The sequence below is a fragment of the Elephantulus edwardii genome, unplaced genomic scaffold (genome assembly GCF_000299155.1).
Source record: "Elephantulus edwardii isolate Elephantulus edwardi_28Jun2011 unplaced genomic scaffold, EleEdw1.0 scaffold00003, whole genome shotgun sequence".
NCBI classification, from domain to species: domain Eukaryota; kingdom Metazoa; phylum Chordata; class Mammalia; order Macroscelidea; family Macroscelididae; genus Elephantulus; species Elephantulus edwardii.
This window is the reverse complement of record NW_006399753.1, coordinates 27,004,126-27,019,492: the sequence shown is the minus strand read 5'-3', so window position 1 is coordinate 27,019,492 and position 15,367 is coordinate 27,004,126. Positions and strand designations below refer to the sequence as shown.

Here is a 15,367-nt window from a genome sequence, read left to right as displayed (position 1 = left end):
GGTCCTTGGAGAAGGACATCATGCTTGGGAGGGTGGAGGGACAGCACAGGAGGGGAAGGTCCTTTATGAGGTGGATTGATTCAGTGACTGGGGTATTCGGGATGGGAGTGTCAGAGACAGTGCTATTGGCACAGGACAGAGCAGAGTTTAGGGCTGTTGTACATAGGGTCGCTATGAGTGGCAAGCAACTCCACAGCACATAACAACAACAAGAAGATAGAATCCCATCTTCATCCCTACATCGAATTGTATGTTTTGATCTGTTGTTCATAGGTTTGTTATGAACTCTACGGCACTTAGAAACACAAAAAAAGTATTTCTTTTCTGTGCTTCCAAAAACATCAGCAAGCTGCAAGATCACAGATCACACCTCCTCTGTAAAGCTTGAGGAAGTGGAGTCTCGGACATCCTACCGGTATCTGGGGCTGCAGACCCTCTTAAGGAAGGGAACTTATTTCTTCCTGTTAGCACAGGTAGATAGTGGGTGAAATAGAAGTAAAAGGAAGAGGTTATAGGGTTAAAGGGGAAGAGAAGGAGAGGACTAGGAAATCATCCATGTGGTAGTCCTGTCAAAGCCTAAATACATATCTAGATACAATCTTCAGAGACATGTCTCCTCCAAAGTCTAGGTATTATAGTTTGATAGTAAAGAATTGCACTGTCAGTGCAAAGGTAGGAGGTTCAAATCCACCAGCTACTCTATTGGAGAAAGATGGGCAATCTCCTTCCATACAATTTATTGCCCCTGAAAATTGACTAGAGGGTCAGCTATGGATCAGTTCTGACTAGACCTTACACAACAATAACAGGTAAAGTACAGAGAGCAAAGGAGGTAGTCCAGAAGCCATGTTCAGGGGTTTTCCCCTTCTTTCTTCTCCCACTAACTCTTTATGTACAGCTTTGAAATAACTGCCTGTGAATTTAATAAAGTGCTTAGCCAAGAACCATTGTGTATTTGAGTCACAGAGAGATGATATTCAGAAAGGCCTCTCATAGCCTAAAGAATGCTTTATATGAATCAGAAAAAAATTGGCTTGCTTGTCATGTGGATGATCCTTTCTTCCTGGGAGAGGCAGATCCAGTCCAAGGCATTCAGCTGGCTGGATGGTGTCAGAGCTGAACTGTAACAATGCTTGCTTCTTTGGCAGAATACTTTCATGCAGGGCAGAATCCACACTGTGTAATGTCCAGACAGGCATCTACTTCATCATCCTGTAGACAAATGATTATGATATGTATCTATCTGCAGGATGAAAAAATGACAGATTACCTGCATCTACAAGTTTGTCCTTGAATATAGTAGTGAATGGTAAAGCTTGGCTGCAAATTCTTACCCTAACTGGTACAGGCCATGGTCTTTCCAATCACTTGTTATACGTCAGAGAGCTGGACAATGAACAGGGAGGATAGAAGAAAAATTGATGCTTTTGAGCTTTGGTGTTGGAGAAGAGTGCTGAGAGTGCCATGGACTGCTAAGAAAACAAACAGACTCATCCTGGAGAGGGTTAAACCGGACTGCTCCTTGGAGGCAAGGATTCTGAGGCTTCGTGTGACATACTTTGGTCTTGTTGTAAGGAGCGACCGGTCCTTGGAGAGGGACATCATGCTTGGGAGGGTGGAGGGCAGGCGCAGGAGGGGAAGACCCTTTATGAGGTGGATTGATTTGGTGACTGGGGCAATCGGGATGAGTGTTTCGGAGACGGTGAGATTGGGACAGGACAGAGCAGAGTTTAGAGCTGTTGTACATAGAGTCGCTATGAGTCGCAAATGACTTGATGGCACATAACAACAACAACAACAACTGGTGGTCATTTTGGGTGCTGTCAAGTTGCCAACAACTCACAGCAATCCTCTGAACAAAAGATTAAATAAAACCTTGCCCTATCCTGTGCTGTCCTCACTATCTGTGTGAGGCTGAAGCCACTGCTGCAGTCACTGTGTCAGTCCATCTTGTTGAAGGTCTTCTTCTCTTTTCACTGATCTCCTACTTTTCCCAGCATGATGTCTTTTCTCAAGGAACAGACACTCCTGACAACATGCTCAAAGTATGTGAGATAGTGTCACCATTCTTGCCTTTAAGTAACAAACCCTTTGTTTGCACTTCCTCTAAGACAGATTTGCTTGTTCTTTTGGTATTCCATGGCACCTTCAATACTCTTTGGCAACACTACAATATAAAGTCATCAATTCTTCTGAAGTCTTCCTAATTCATCATCCATTTTTCACATGTAACACAGAATTTCAGGATATAGCTTGTGACCAAGAACCAAAGGTACTAAAGGAAGAAGTCCAAGCTGTGCTGAAAGTAATGACAAAATTAAGGTCCCCACCAGAGTAGGCCTGTCCTTTTGCAATGAGACTTTGATGTTTTTCTTATCAAGAAGTGAAGTCTATTTCCCTTGCCTTTGAACTGAGAGTAGCTATGTGAGTTGCTTTGACCAATGCACTATGGTAGAAGTGATCTTATGTGACATCCAAGCCCAGCCCTTAAAAGGTTTGAATCTTCTACTTTCTTGGAATGCTGCCCTAAACTCTCTTAACCTGCAAAAGCTTGCAGCAAAAAACCATATACTGAAAGAGGCCCAGTTATCCCAGCTGTTTCAACTGAGCTCAGACCACAGATGATTTGCCAGCTGAATTCAACCTGGCAAGTCAGCCCAGCCAGAGCTGGCAGAAGAATCACCTGATCAAACCACAAAATCATGAGGTGCATTCACCGGTCTTTGTTTTAGGCTTATGCATTTAGAGGGGAGGAAGGAAATTTTACGCAGTACTAGATAGCTATTATACAAACATATTTACCTGTTTCGTCTACATTTGGTCACTCAGCAAGAACTCAGGCACCTTTTTACAGGTGTACAAACATCCTTTGCACTCTCCCTATTCTTAGATAAATACTTTGGAATGTGAAAGCTTGGTTTTATTGCAATCTCAAAAGTCTATGCATTGAAGAGCTCTCCATAAAATATATAGCATAAATTATCCATTTTGAACAACAAATATGTCCTCAGTCTGAGCCAATTTTCTGCCCACTTTTATCCCAAATCTTGAGTTTTAAAAATGGCAATGAAGAAAAGACAGTTCAAAGGAAAATGCAAAATAAAACCAAACTATGTTGGCAGCATTCCTGATAAAAGCCCCTGTCGTCTATCATCATGCAAGACAGCACAACTACATGGGCCACTATTCATGTAGAATCAGATGTACATCACAGTCTATGACCTTGATCCTTCATTGTTCTCAGCCATAATGAGGGCGTAAGAGGAGTGAGAGCAATTTAGACTGCTCTCTCTGAAAAAGAAAGAAAGGAAAATCTGCAAACTAATGAGAGGAATCTGAGGGCAAAAAAAGAAGATAGACTCACAGGTCCAGTCCTGGAGATTAGAAAGATCCCAGACTTTCCCTTGCCCAAGGTTGAGGAAAGGTGAAAAATCAGTACCTGAGGTCTTCAGACAGGCTGACCTTGCATAGGCCACAGCCCTCATGTGCCCAGAGAGTCCAAGTGAAAAAATTACTTTTCAGTGCAGGTAAGCATGGTTTAGATGTGTATGCTTGTTTAAAAATTAAATTTTATTGGAACAGTCCCACCCATTACCTACCTGTTTTCTATGGCTTTAGTCATGCTACAATGGTAGTTAAGTAGTTAGAACAGAGAACCATATAATCCTCAAAGCCTAAAATATTTACTGTCTGGCTCTTTACAGAAAACGGTCTGCCAGTTTTCTCATTTTAGATGGAGTATAAAGAAGTAGGAAATTTTAAACTCTATTTACATGAGAAGAAATAGCAAACTGTGTAGAGCATGATCAAAGGCATATGGGGACCAGAATGCAGTGTTAGCACATGACGGCTTGGTCTCTTGGGATGGCCTGCACCTCACTCCATGCCCACCACACCCAGTGCTTATTTACACTCGTTTTCATGCATTGCTGTCAAGATGGATACTACTCATATTTAATGCTCCATTAGGTTTCTGAGGCTGTAAACCACACGGAAGGTGATTATCCATCTTTCCAATCACTTGGTGGATTAGAACCATCACAGAGGTGCAGGCAACACAACACCCCATTCCCTGTGCCACCAATACTCCATTTTGTCCTATGGAGGACCTATGGAACATAGACTGTACAGACATTTACCTTAGACCATCCAGTGAAATAGAGATTTGAGAGCGAAATCTAAGTAGAAAGATAGAGAAACAATTTTACCTTAAATTTCTTTTATGTATGATTCTGGATTCAGAAACCAGTATCCACTATAAGACGTTCCACAGTGTTAAGCACAAAATCACTGCAAAATAAACATGTGTTGAATGTGGGTCCTCAATGAGTTTCCTTTGGCACCTTACCATATAAAGCTGAATGATGCATCTGCCAGTTCATATGGAAATTATACCACTCACAGTGCATGTGCCAGCTATGTTTTCTCTGACGATTATGTTAACAGTAAAATGCATTCTTCATTCCATCTCCTTCCTTTATGTAGATCTGTTCTCTGAAACAATCATTTCTCTTTTTTTCACCCAAACACCAAAGATGAGAAAGAAAGATGAAGCAGAAAACATGCATGGAGTTGGAAGACACAGTAGGGAAGTGATCCTGAAGTCTATGGTTTATCTTTTTTTTTTAAGGAAAAAAAAAGTCAGAACCATTAGTGTTTTTTACTAGAAAAGAAATAGTTTATGTTCCATTATGATGGTCTTGTATTAGGAAAATATTTTTTTTTCTAGTTAATCTGTAGTGTGGAAGCAGGAAGAGTATTTTCTGAGTAAATTCTGAGTATTTTCTCCACTGGGGAAAAGTGGAGGGTCAGAGAAGAGGAAGACCCTCATCAGGATGGATTGACACATGACTGTCACAATGGGCTCGAGCACGTCAGAGATCATAAGGATGGTGCTGGATAAAGCAAGATTCAGCTCTTACTCATGGGTTCTCTTTGAGTCAGAGTCAACTGAATGGCACCTAACAACAACAAACTAGTGCCAGGAAGCTCCGAGGCTTAGTGGGAATTGTTTTGCTAACACTAAGATTATGCCTTTCTGTCGATTCAAATCTACCAGAGGCTCCATAAGAGAAAGATTGGTAATCTCTTCCCTTGTGATTACTTACAGCCACAGTAACTTGCTGCAAGGTCAGCTATGGGTTTGTTCTGACTTGACAGCAGTTGGAGAGGAAAAACCTGTGTCAGGAAATAATATAGATGTTATAATGCCTGTTCAAATCAAACCAGATACACTACAGTTAAACTGGTTAGGACTCGTGGCAACTTTCAAAGTGGGTTTCTGAAGTTGTAAATCTTCATAAAAGGACACTGCAAATTTTTCAATTTGCTGTCCGTTATGCACTGGGCCATCAGGGAGCCCTGTAATACATTTTAAAAAACAAAATAAAAACAATTCTCATGCTGTCTAGCTAGAATGGACTCATTGCTGACCTTCTAGTGGATTTTCAGAGACTGTAAATTGCGTGGGAGGAAATTGCCTACCTTTATCCCCTGGAGCAACTGGTGGATTCAAACAAACTGTCTTTGAGTTGGCAATGTAACTCCTTCCTTATCCAAATTGTATTGTGTATTGTGTACCACAGAGTCAGAACCAACCCATAGCTGACCCTTTGAAGGGTATTCAGAGGCAGTTAATCGCGCAGGAGGAGATTGCCAATCCCTGTGTAATTTTTCAGACTAAGTCTCCAGGATACTCAGTGACAAGTTGAAAACACACAGCTAAGGAAGCTGGAATTAAGAAGTAAATCTATCATATAAAAAAAAAACACATGTTCCAAAAATCTATACTATAGATATTGTAAGATCAATTTGCCTTTCACCCAAAGGTAAATGATTTGTCATCTTTAGCTTTTCTTCAGGCATTTATTGACAATTTTTACTTTTATATTATATATTTCATTCATGTGTGGAGCTCTAGGGCTTACTGGTTAAGAAGTTGTCCAGTCAACCCAAAGGTACGTGGTTAGAGTCCACCAGTAGTTCAGAAAAAAGATGAGCAGTCTCCTCCTGCAGGATTTACTGCCTCTGAAACCTCACTGGAGGGCAACGATGAGTTGGTTCTGACTCAATGGTACACAACATTCCATGTATATAGAAATAACATACAGAAAAGCTAAGCAATATAAGGTTTTGCTTTGATAGTTTCAGAATATCTTCAAATATATTGGAATAAAAAATTGTTGCTTTTGTTTTATAATTGTATGCTCTTAAATACAAGATGCCGTCAGAGACCTCTCCAAAGTACTGAACAGCAATGATGTCAGTCTGGAGACTAAGGTGTGCCTGATACAGGCCTTAAGTCTTTGCAATTACTTGTTATGCATCAGAAAGCTGGACAATGACCAGGGATGAGAGAAGAATTAATGCCTTTGAGCTGTGGTGCTAGAGAACAGTATTGAATATACCATGGACTGCTATGAGAACAAACAGGTTTGTCCTAGAGAGGGTGAAGCCAGGCTACTCCTTGATGAAATGGATTGATTCAATTACTGGGGTTATGGGGGCAGGTGTGTCAGAGACAATAAGATTGGCACAGGATAGATCAGGGTTTAGGGCTGTTGTATGTAGGGTTGCTGTGAGCTGCAGGTGACTTGGTACATATCAACAACAAGAACAAATGAATCTTAGGATGTCATAAAAAAACAAAAACACTGATTTCTGAAATCAAAACAATGAGGATTATAGGAATTCTCTATATAATTTGGTAAAGAAAGTAACTCACAACTCTCTCAATATGGTGTTCCCTTTACTAATAGAAGCATGGTTTCTTCACTTGAACACTTTATGTATAACTTTAAGTATAACAAGGATTAAAAAATAGATTATTACGATTTTGGTTTGCTTGTACAATAACTGAACATGTGATATTAAAAAAGAATAAAGAATTATGAAAGATGTGGTTGATTGGGAATTTTTGCCATGTGTTGCCAGGAAACAAAATATTAAGGAAAAAAAAAAATGGAAAGAATGTTTTAGTTTTCTCTTAACAGATGGAAAAACAAATTTATTTATCCTTCATTTGCCTTTATACACTACTGACATCTTCATTTCTCAAACTGAAATAAGCACTCAGCCTATCCTCAATTTTGGTCTCTGGTCTCGTAAAGAAATTCAAAGGACTGATCGGTGACATTCAAAATAATGTGTTATGTAAGAAACCAATTTCAGAGATGGAGGCAAAGCCGCACTTGTTCAGCTATAACTCCTAAAAATCATCGGAATGGGAACTCTGGAAAAGATTTCAGTATGGGCCTGTTTGGTTGCTTGGTGCTTTTTCTCCCTTTTAGCTCCTCCATTACTTTTTCACTCAATTTTTTTTTCTTGTAGCAGTTCTCCACTTTAAGTTGAAGAAAGCCTGTTTAGTGCCCAACTGGGTATATTTCAAATACTCTGAAAGTTTAGACTTTATTCAACCAAAATCCTTTGGGTACAATACCATGAGAAGCCCCTGCTTCTCATTTATATCTAATAAGGTTTCTTTAATCAGCACAGGGCCATAAAAATGTGTTGGGTTTTTTCTTTTTAAGAACATTTTGCAAAATGACAAGAGAATTTTCTTTTTTATTCCCTTTGTATAAACATCCTTCTTTCAAAGTTTCCCAATGTTATGAGAACTCTAGGTTATTTAGATTCTAACCAAGTTAATTGGTAATAGTACTGTGAAAGCTCCTTGGATGGTACATTCACAGCTCTTGTAATTAATGCCTCCATCCTCGATGGTCTTCTGCACTAGGATTATTGGTTAGGTGCCACCGAGTTACCACAACTCATAGAGACCGGCGAGCTCCATTCTCATGATCTCTAACATTCTTGAGCCCATTATTATGGTCACTATGTCAATCCAAGTCGTTGGGGGTCCTCTTCTTTTTCTCTGACTCTCTACCTTTCCCAGAACAATGCCTTTTCCCAATCACTGACACTTTCTAATAATGTACTCAAAGTATGTGAGATGAAGTTTCACCATCCTTGCCTCTAAGGAACACTCGGATAGCACTTCCTCCAAGATGGACTTGTCAGTTCTACTGGCAATCCATGAGCTATTCGTACTCTTCTCCCAAAACCCCACTGAAATGTATCAATTCTTCTTTCATCCTTATTCACTGTATAACTTTCAGATGCATAAGAAGTAATTGAAAAGACCATAGTTTGGGTCAGGCACACCATAGTATTTAAACTGACATCCTTGTGTTTTAACATGTTGGGGGCTAAAGAGTTTTTTAGCACTTTGGAAAATCTGCAGTCCTTGGCAGCTTCCCCCCACCCCATTGTAATATGTCTCCTGATTTCTTCACTGCTGTTACCCTGAGTTTTGATTGTAGATCCAAGTGAAATGAAATTGTTGACAAGTACAATCTTTTCACCATTTATGACAAATCTGAATGCACTAGGACTTGGTGCTACAAAATTTTGTCTTGTAATTAAGATACAGTGGTTTAGGTATACAATTCAAGATGTTTTTTTCTAAATGTGGCAATTTGTTCACTAATCTGCTTTATAAACACTAAGTTAATCAAAATGAAAAAAATCAAACTCATTGCTATTGAGTCAGAACCAACTCACACCTGACCCTCTAGAGGGTTTTCAGCAGCTGTAAATGTTGTAAGAGATTTCCGATCATGGAACAGCTGGTAGATTTGAACCACTCATCTTTGGATTGTCAGGACAACTCCTTACTCACTAAACCACCACAACTCCCTTCTGCTTAGTAACTTAGTGACTAGAGGTAATTACTAGCAATCATTGCCAGGAACCTAATGAAGAATTTATAGGACATTATTATTGTTCTTGTTGGTAAGTATTATCGAGTCAGAACCAACTTATAACTGACCCTTCAGCAGGATTTCGGAGGCAGTGAATGGAACAGGAGGAGATTGCCCATCCCTCTCTGGGAGGCCACTGGTGGACTTGAACCACATTCCTTTGAGATTGTAGTACAGCTTCTTACCACTAGGCCATCAGAGCTGATAAGAAATAGATCTCAAATCATTACTGGCAAACTTAAATGAGAAGCTGCAGAAATGTGTTTCTGAGGATCCCAAGCAAAAAAGGTTTGGAGTCTAAATGATTTAATCATTATTATCGCTTTGCTAATGGAGGAGTGCTGAGTCCCTATGATACAGTGGATTAAAAGTTGGACTGCCAACCAAAAGGACAGTCATTTGACTTCACAAATTGCTTTGTGGGAGAATGGCAAGACAGTTTGGTTCTGTAACAGTTTACAGCCTTGGAAACTCTTTGGGGTAATCATATCAGGTTGTTATGAGTGGGAATCAAACCAACAGCAATGAGTTTTTAATAGGGGACCATTCTGTAGATATGCCTCCAATATAGAAAACTCTGATCCAATAGAGAAAACAATCAAAGCAAACTATTTTTAAAATATAAACATCTTAGAATAATGGGATTAGGAACCAATATTGCTGAATGATTAATCTGTGTGCTAAGCATGTCTTGAACACTGGTGGACTGAAGGAAGACAGTTCAAATCCATCAGCTGCACAATGGAAGAAAGATGGTCAATCTCATCCTATGTGATTCATTGCCTTTGAATAACTACATGAAGGTCAGCTATGGGTCAGCTATGACCTAATGGCACTTAACAATGACAACAACCATATCTTATTTTCAGGTTTCTGGATGAAACAAATGGTTTGCCTTTGGCTAACCAAGGCTGGTGGTTTGACTCATTCAACAACACAGAAAAAAAGGCTGATGATCTGTTTCTATAAAGATTACAACTAAGAAAATCTTACAGAGTGGTTCTAATCTGAAACAAGAGGTCACCATGAGTTTGAATCAACTCAATCGCAATGGCTTTTTATTTGTTTTTGTTTCAACTTCTCAATTTGCACAAAAGCCCTATAAGACAAGTAATATTGCTATTATTACATTACAGAGGAGGAAACAGATTTAGATGATTATGCCAAATACTCAGGACTGCAAAGCTGGTAAGATCAAGTGGACTGATAATGCAGAATCACATGTGACTCTAATGACTTTCCCAAGTTTTGTTTCCCCTTAGTATCTTCCTTCTCACCTCTAAGAATGAGAACTCTCATTGTCTCAAATAACCTAGGTGTGTGTGTGTGTGTGTTATACCCCATCAAGTTGGAACTGACCCATAGTTGACCCTCCAGCAGGTTTTCAGAAGCACTTAATCGCACAGGAGGAGATTTTTCCATCCTTCTCCCTCAACCTAGATATATACCCATGTGATTTTGAATATTGTTGCACATAGGGTTTTCGAAGCCTGGCTATTTCAGAAGTGGATGGTCAATCCTTCTTCCTAGTCTGTCTTAATTTGAATGCTCAGATTTAGAACAGTATCTGACAGACAAGCATTTCATGGAAAAGAACAGACAAAAGATATTTTCCCAATTGTAGAAATAACCAATAGACTCAGTGTTGTCCCTGCCCTTGACATGTGTGTCTTGACCCAAATCATATCTTACTCCATCAGGTTTCCAAGGCTCTAACCTTTAAAATACAAGAAGAAGCTGTGCATCACTGTTTCACAAGAGTGACCAGTGGACCTGAACTGACAAGCATTTTGCTGGCGGTCCTATACAATTAGCATTATGCCACCAGGTACCTTAGTTGTATAAAGTATATGTATATTGAAGACCTCAAATTTTGGTGGCCACGTGGTTTGAATCTGCCAGCTGCTCCATGAAAGAAAGATGTGCAGTCTCCTCTCATGTAATTTACTATTTCTGAATAACCACTGGAGTGTCAGCTGTGAATCAGTTCTGAATTACTGGTACAGAATAATAACACATTGAAGATCTAGACATGCCAGTAAGTAACGTGTGGTAAATTATTATGCAAAGGAAAAAGCCGCTATTGTTGTTGTTATGTGTCACTGAGTTGACTATGACCCATGGTGACCCTATAAAACAATGGCTCTGAACCTTACCCTATCTTGAGCCAAACTCACTCTTCATCTCTGACATACATGCCTCTATTGCTACATTCACTGTGTTAATCCATCTCATCCAAGGTCTTCTTCTGTGCTGACCATTTACCCTTCCCAGCATGGTGTCCTTTTCCAAGAACTAGTCTCTCCTGGTGACATGTCCACAGTATGTGAGATGCTGCTTCAAAATCTTTGCTTCCAAAGAGCAAACTGGTTTCACCCTCTCCAGGACAGACCTATTTGTTCACTTCATAATCCATGTTATGTTCAATAAATACTCTTCTCCAACCCTAACAAATCAAAGGTATCAATTCTTCTTCTGTCATTCTTACTCATTATATAGCTCTCAAATTCACAGCAAGCAATTGAGAAGACCATGGCCTGAATCAGTTGCACCGTAGTCTCTAGACTGACATTGTTGCTCTTTAGCACTCTGGAGAGATCTTTGACAGCAGATCGTCCCAATACAACTCATCTTTTGATTTCCTGACTGCTGATGCCAAGAGAGTTGGTTGTGGATCCAAGCAAGATGAAGTCATCAACAAATCTCAATCCTTTCTTCATCTTTTGTAACGCTTTCTATTGGCCTGGTGATGAGGATCTTTGTCTTCTTGACATGAGATGCAATTCAGTCTTTGACCAGACTGTTAGTATTCATTCAACAAATATTTATAGGGTATCTGTAAGTGCCAGGCACAGTACTAGAACTCTGTGTGAATAGACCTGCTCCATTACTCTACCTCAGCTCATACATGCTGGTGGGGAAAAAAGATGGGTTAAATTTCACTATGATTAAGGAAATGACAAATTTAGGAAGCCAGGGCAAGGACTTCGATTAGAAAAGAAGTGTGGCTGATGATGTGGTTTACATTTCTTCTGTTACTTTCAATATAATTTTTATTCTTTTAACAATGTTAGAGTCTTTTACTATTTTAATAGGTCTTTCAAAATAGTATCACATGATGATTTTTATCTTAAAGTAATGCATAATGAATCAAAATTTCATATGAGCATAGATATGCAAAAATGGTTTTATAATAATAATTTCTAGTAAAGGTGATTTAGAAGAAAACTTTTAGCCTCTATTAAAAATTCTATTTTGCAAAAATAAAAAAAAATTCTATTTTGCTCAGACAAAACATACCATTCTGTGTCAGAACTCTCTCTGTGGTAAAAATTTCAATAAGACAGGTGTTAATTTTCACACCACAGTATGTTGCAGTAATCAAAACTGCTACTGTTGTTGTTAAGTGCTGTTGAGTCACAGGCAACTTATAGCGACCCTATGAAGGAGAGTCCTCAACGCTTGGGTGCCTTTCATCCTCTCTCCAGGTTCACAGGGTTTCTGGAGGCAAGCTATTATGGAATTGGATGCCACTCCTCATTCTAAGCTTGTTTTAATTGGGGAACTCCACCCCATTCTCTGTCTGCATTGGGTAACCAGCCATTAACACATTTGAGACATCATTGTCACAGTGTTCAGCCTCACAGTAACCACAAATTACCACTGTATGGCAACTTGTACACCAGGGCTATATGACCTAGAGGATATCTGAACAAAAACAATGAAAGACAGGCCCGAGGGCCACGGATTAAAAGTCATCCACCTTTGGCTTGGTAGCTTCGCCTTCTGTCCACCAGCTGATCTCTCTCTCCATGTTGATGTTATTGTTGTTAAGCGCCATCGAGTCGGAGGCGACTCATAGTGACCCTATGAAGGAGAGTCTTCGACGTTTGGGTGTCTCTTATCCTCTCTCCAGGTTCATAGGGTTTCTGGAGGCAAGCTATTACGGAAGTTGATGCCACTCCTCCTTCCAAGCTTAAAACTGCTACTAGCACTAAGTAAATATTCACATTGTGTCTCTGGCACTTGTAGATTTGAGCTGATCCTTCTAAATAGATCATAAGATATTTTCTGGCTGGGAAAATTGTGTTATAAAGTCAGCACAGAAAGTGTATAAAATTATTTTCAAACTATGATCATAATAAAAAAAAAGACTTCTTTGTATTTAAAACCTTTCATATACTTGGAAACATAAAACTCAGAGATTTATGACACAGAAAAAAATGAAGACTATTACTGAATTAATCCTGAGATAAATAATACCTCACTTGAAAACAGCAATGAGGTAAGCTCTCTAAAGCAATCAAGTTAACATAGGGACAAAAATTGATTCAATTGATACATGGGGTGGAAAATTAGGACTAAGAAATCAAATTGCATTAATACAAAAAGCAATATATCAATGTTTGGATTTATTTAAACCACCAAGAGACTGGTATTGGCAAATATGATGACAGCTGGCAAAAATGTGTGTGTTAATTTCCGACACTATATAACTAATATTTACTACATAAAATTTCTTTCACAGCCAGATAGACATATATAGCTAGCATTTTTAATGTTTAAAACATGTATATTATGGTTTTCTTTCTCCTTTCAGATTTGAAAAATAACTAGTTTTACTTAACAAATATATATACATCAAGAATATGCTAAAAGGTGAAGAATCATAAATTTGTCTATAAAATTCCACTGACAGCGATTCTCTAGTCACAAGTCTTAGTAATATAAAGGTTTGTTTGCTGAAAGTGAATTCAATGTATTTTTTTCAAAGAGCTGCTATAAGAAACCTATCTGTTCCCACTGCTCTCATGTTGTTTTACCCAGCTTTTACATATACTGAAATGTAAAAAGCTGACAAATTTATACTATACATTATACTTTCATCTTGTATCTATTATGAATGGATTTGGCTGTAATTTACTCAAAAATTCCAAGATAATTTAAGAAATACAGGTAGTCTCCAATCTAAAACTTGTTCAAGTTACAATGGACCACACTTATGAATGTCAGTATTCATAGAACGTTACATCTTGGTAGGAGTTGCAGGGAAATGCATTCATGAAATATGGGGGTAGGAGGGAAATGCTGAGCTAAACATACTCCAAGGATTTGCTTGGGATAACATGATGGAAAAGATTCTGGAAATAATCATTTATATGGAAAGAACATTCAACTTATAACTACATATCAATGATATTATAAATGATGTTATAGTTCATAGACCAAGAGGAAGAGGAATGGACATGTTAGAACATAATGAATCTTGGAAAGGAAAAAAAATGCTGAATAAGAAAGAGACAGTGAGAAAAAGAAAGGAGAGATGTACAAAATTTTACAGTGAAATAATTAGCTAGTTTTTCCTGAACTGTGTTAGGGGCTTTAGTAGTTTGAAAACATAGACTAGATCATCACTTTGCTGAAGTCAACAGGCAGAATTGGGAAGCAGTGAGATGTTACTGCAAAATATATGAAGGAGAAATGAAATTACTACTCTCATTAAATATTCTGACTGGAAATACCATTCTCATTCCTAGGAATAATTCAGATGATCCAGAACTTTCTATAAATGGAATTTTGACAAAATGACAAAAAAGTGTTCTCCAACTATTTTTTTTTTAAGATGGAAGTAAATTTTTATGAATTAAGTATTTTCTTTTTAATGATTATGTGCAGTAAAACATGGGCAACATCATGAAGGAGAAAAGATTGAAATTGTCAATGACTTCATCTTATTTGGGTCCATAAACAACACCCTTGGAACCAGCAGTCACCCCGACACGCCGCCAGGTGACTCGGCAGTTGTGTGACTCTCCGTTTCCTTTTCCCACAATCCTTTGCCCTCTTCCTTTCTAGCCTGGGCCCAGCGCTATGGCCCCGGCAGAGAAGGGTGGTGAGAAGAAAAGCCAACGAAGTGGTGACCAGAGTACACCATCGACATTCACAAGCACATCCAGGGAGTGAAATTCAAGAAGCGTGCTCCTCGGGCACTAAGGGACATCGGAACACCAGATGTTCGCATTGACAAAGCTGCCTGGGCCAAAGGAATAAAGAATGTCCCATACCGCATCCGTGTAAGGTTGTGCGGAAAACGTAATGAGGATGAAGATTCCCCAACCAAGCTGTATACACTAGTTACCTATGTACCTGTCACCACTCTCAAAAATCTACAGACCGTCAATGTGGATGACAACTAATAGCTGATTATCAAATAAAGTTATGCAACTAAAAAAAAAGTGTCAGGCAAGATGCTGCACTGCAATCCCAGAGGTACACAGTTCAAATCCACCAGATGCTCTGCTGGAGAAGGAGGGGGCAATCTCCTCCTGTACCAGTCAGATCTGATTACGGTACACGTAAAAATAATACAATAAAAGTAAAACAAAACAAAAAGTGTCAGTTAAATAACTATCATTAAAAGCTCGGTTCTCTTTCCGGCTATTCCGCTGTTTCTGTCTTGCTGGGTTTCCTACCTTGTTGTTTCATAATCATAAAAGGGCTGCTACAAGGCCAGCAATCCAAGAAAGCCCAAAGCAGAGTAGGATGGAGTGAGGGAAAGCCGTATCTGTCCGCCCTGTCAGAAAAGCAAACCTTTTCCCAGAAGC

General features: G+C 39.0%; 1 pseudogene; it reads left to right on the top strand.

Moving 5' to 3' along the window:
• The first annotated feature begins 14,612 nt into the window (after positions 1–14,612).
• LOC102867469 lies at positions 14,613–14,959 on the top strand (annotated as a pseudogene).
• Positions 14,960–15,367: the final 408 nt, after the last annotated feature.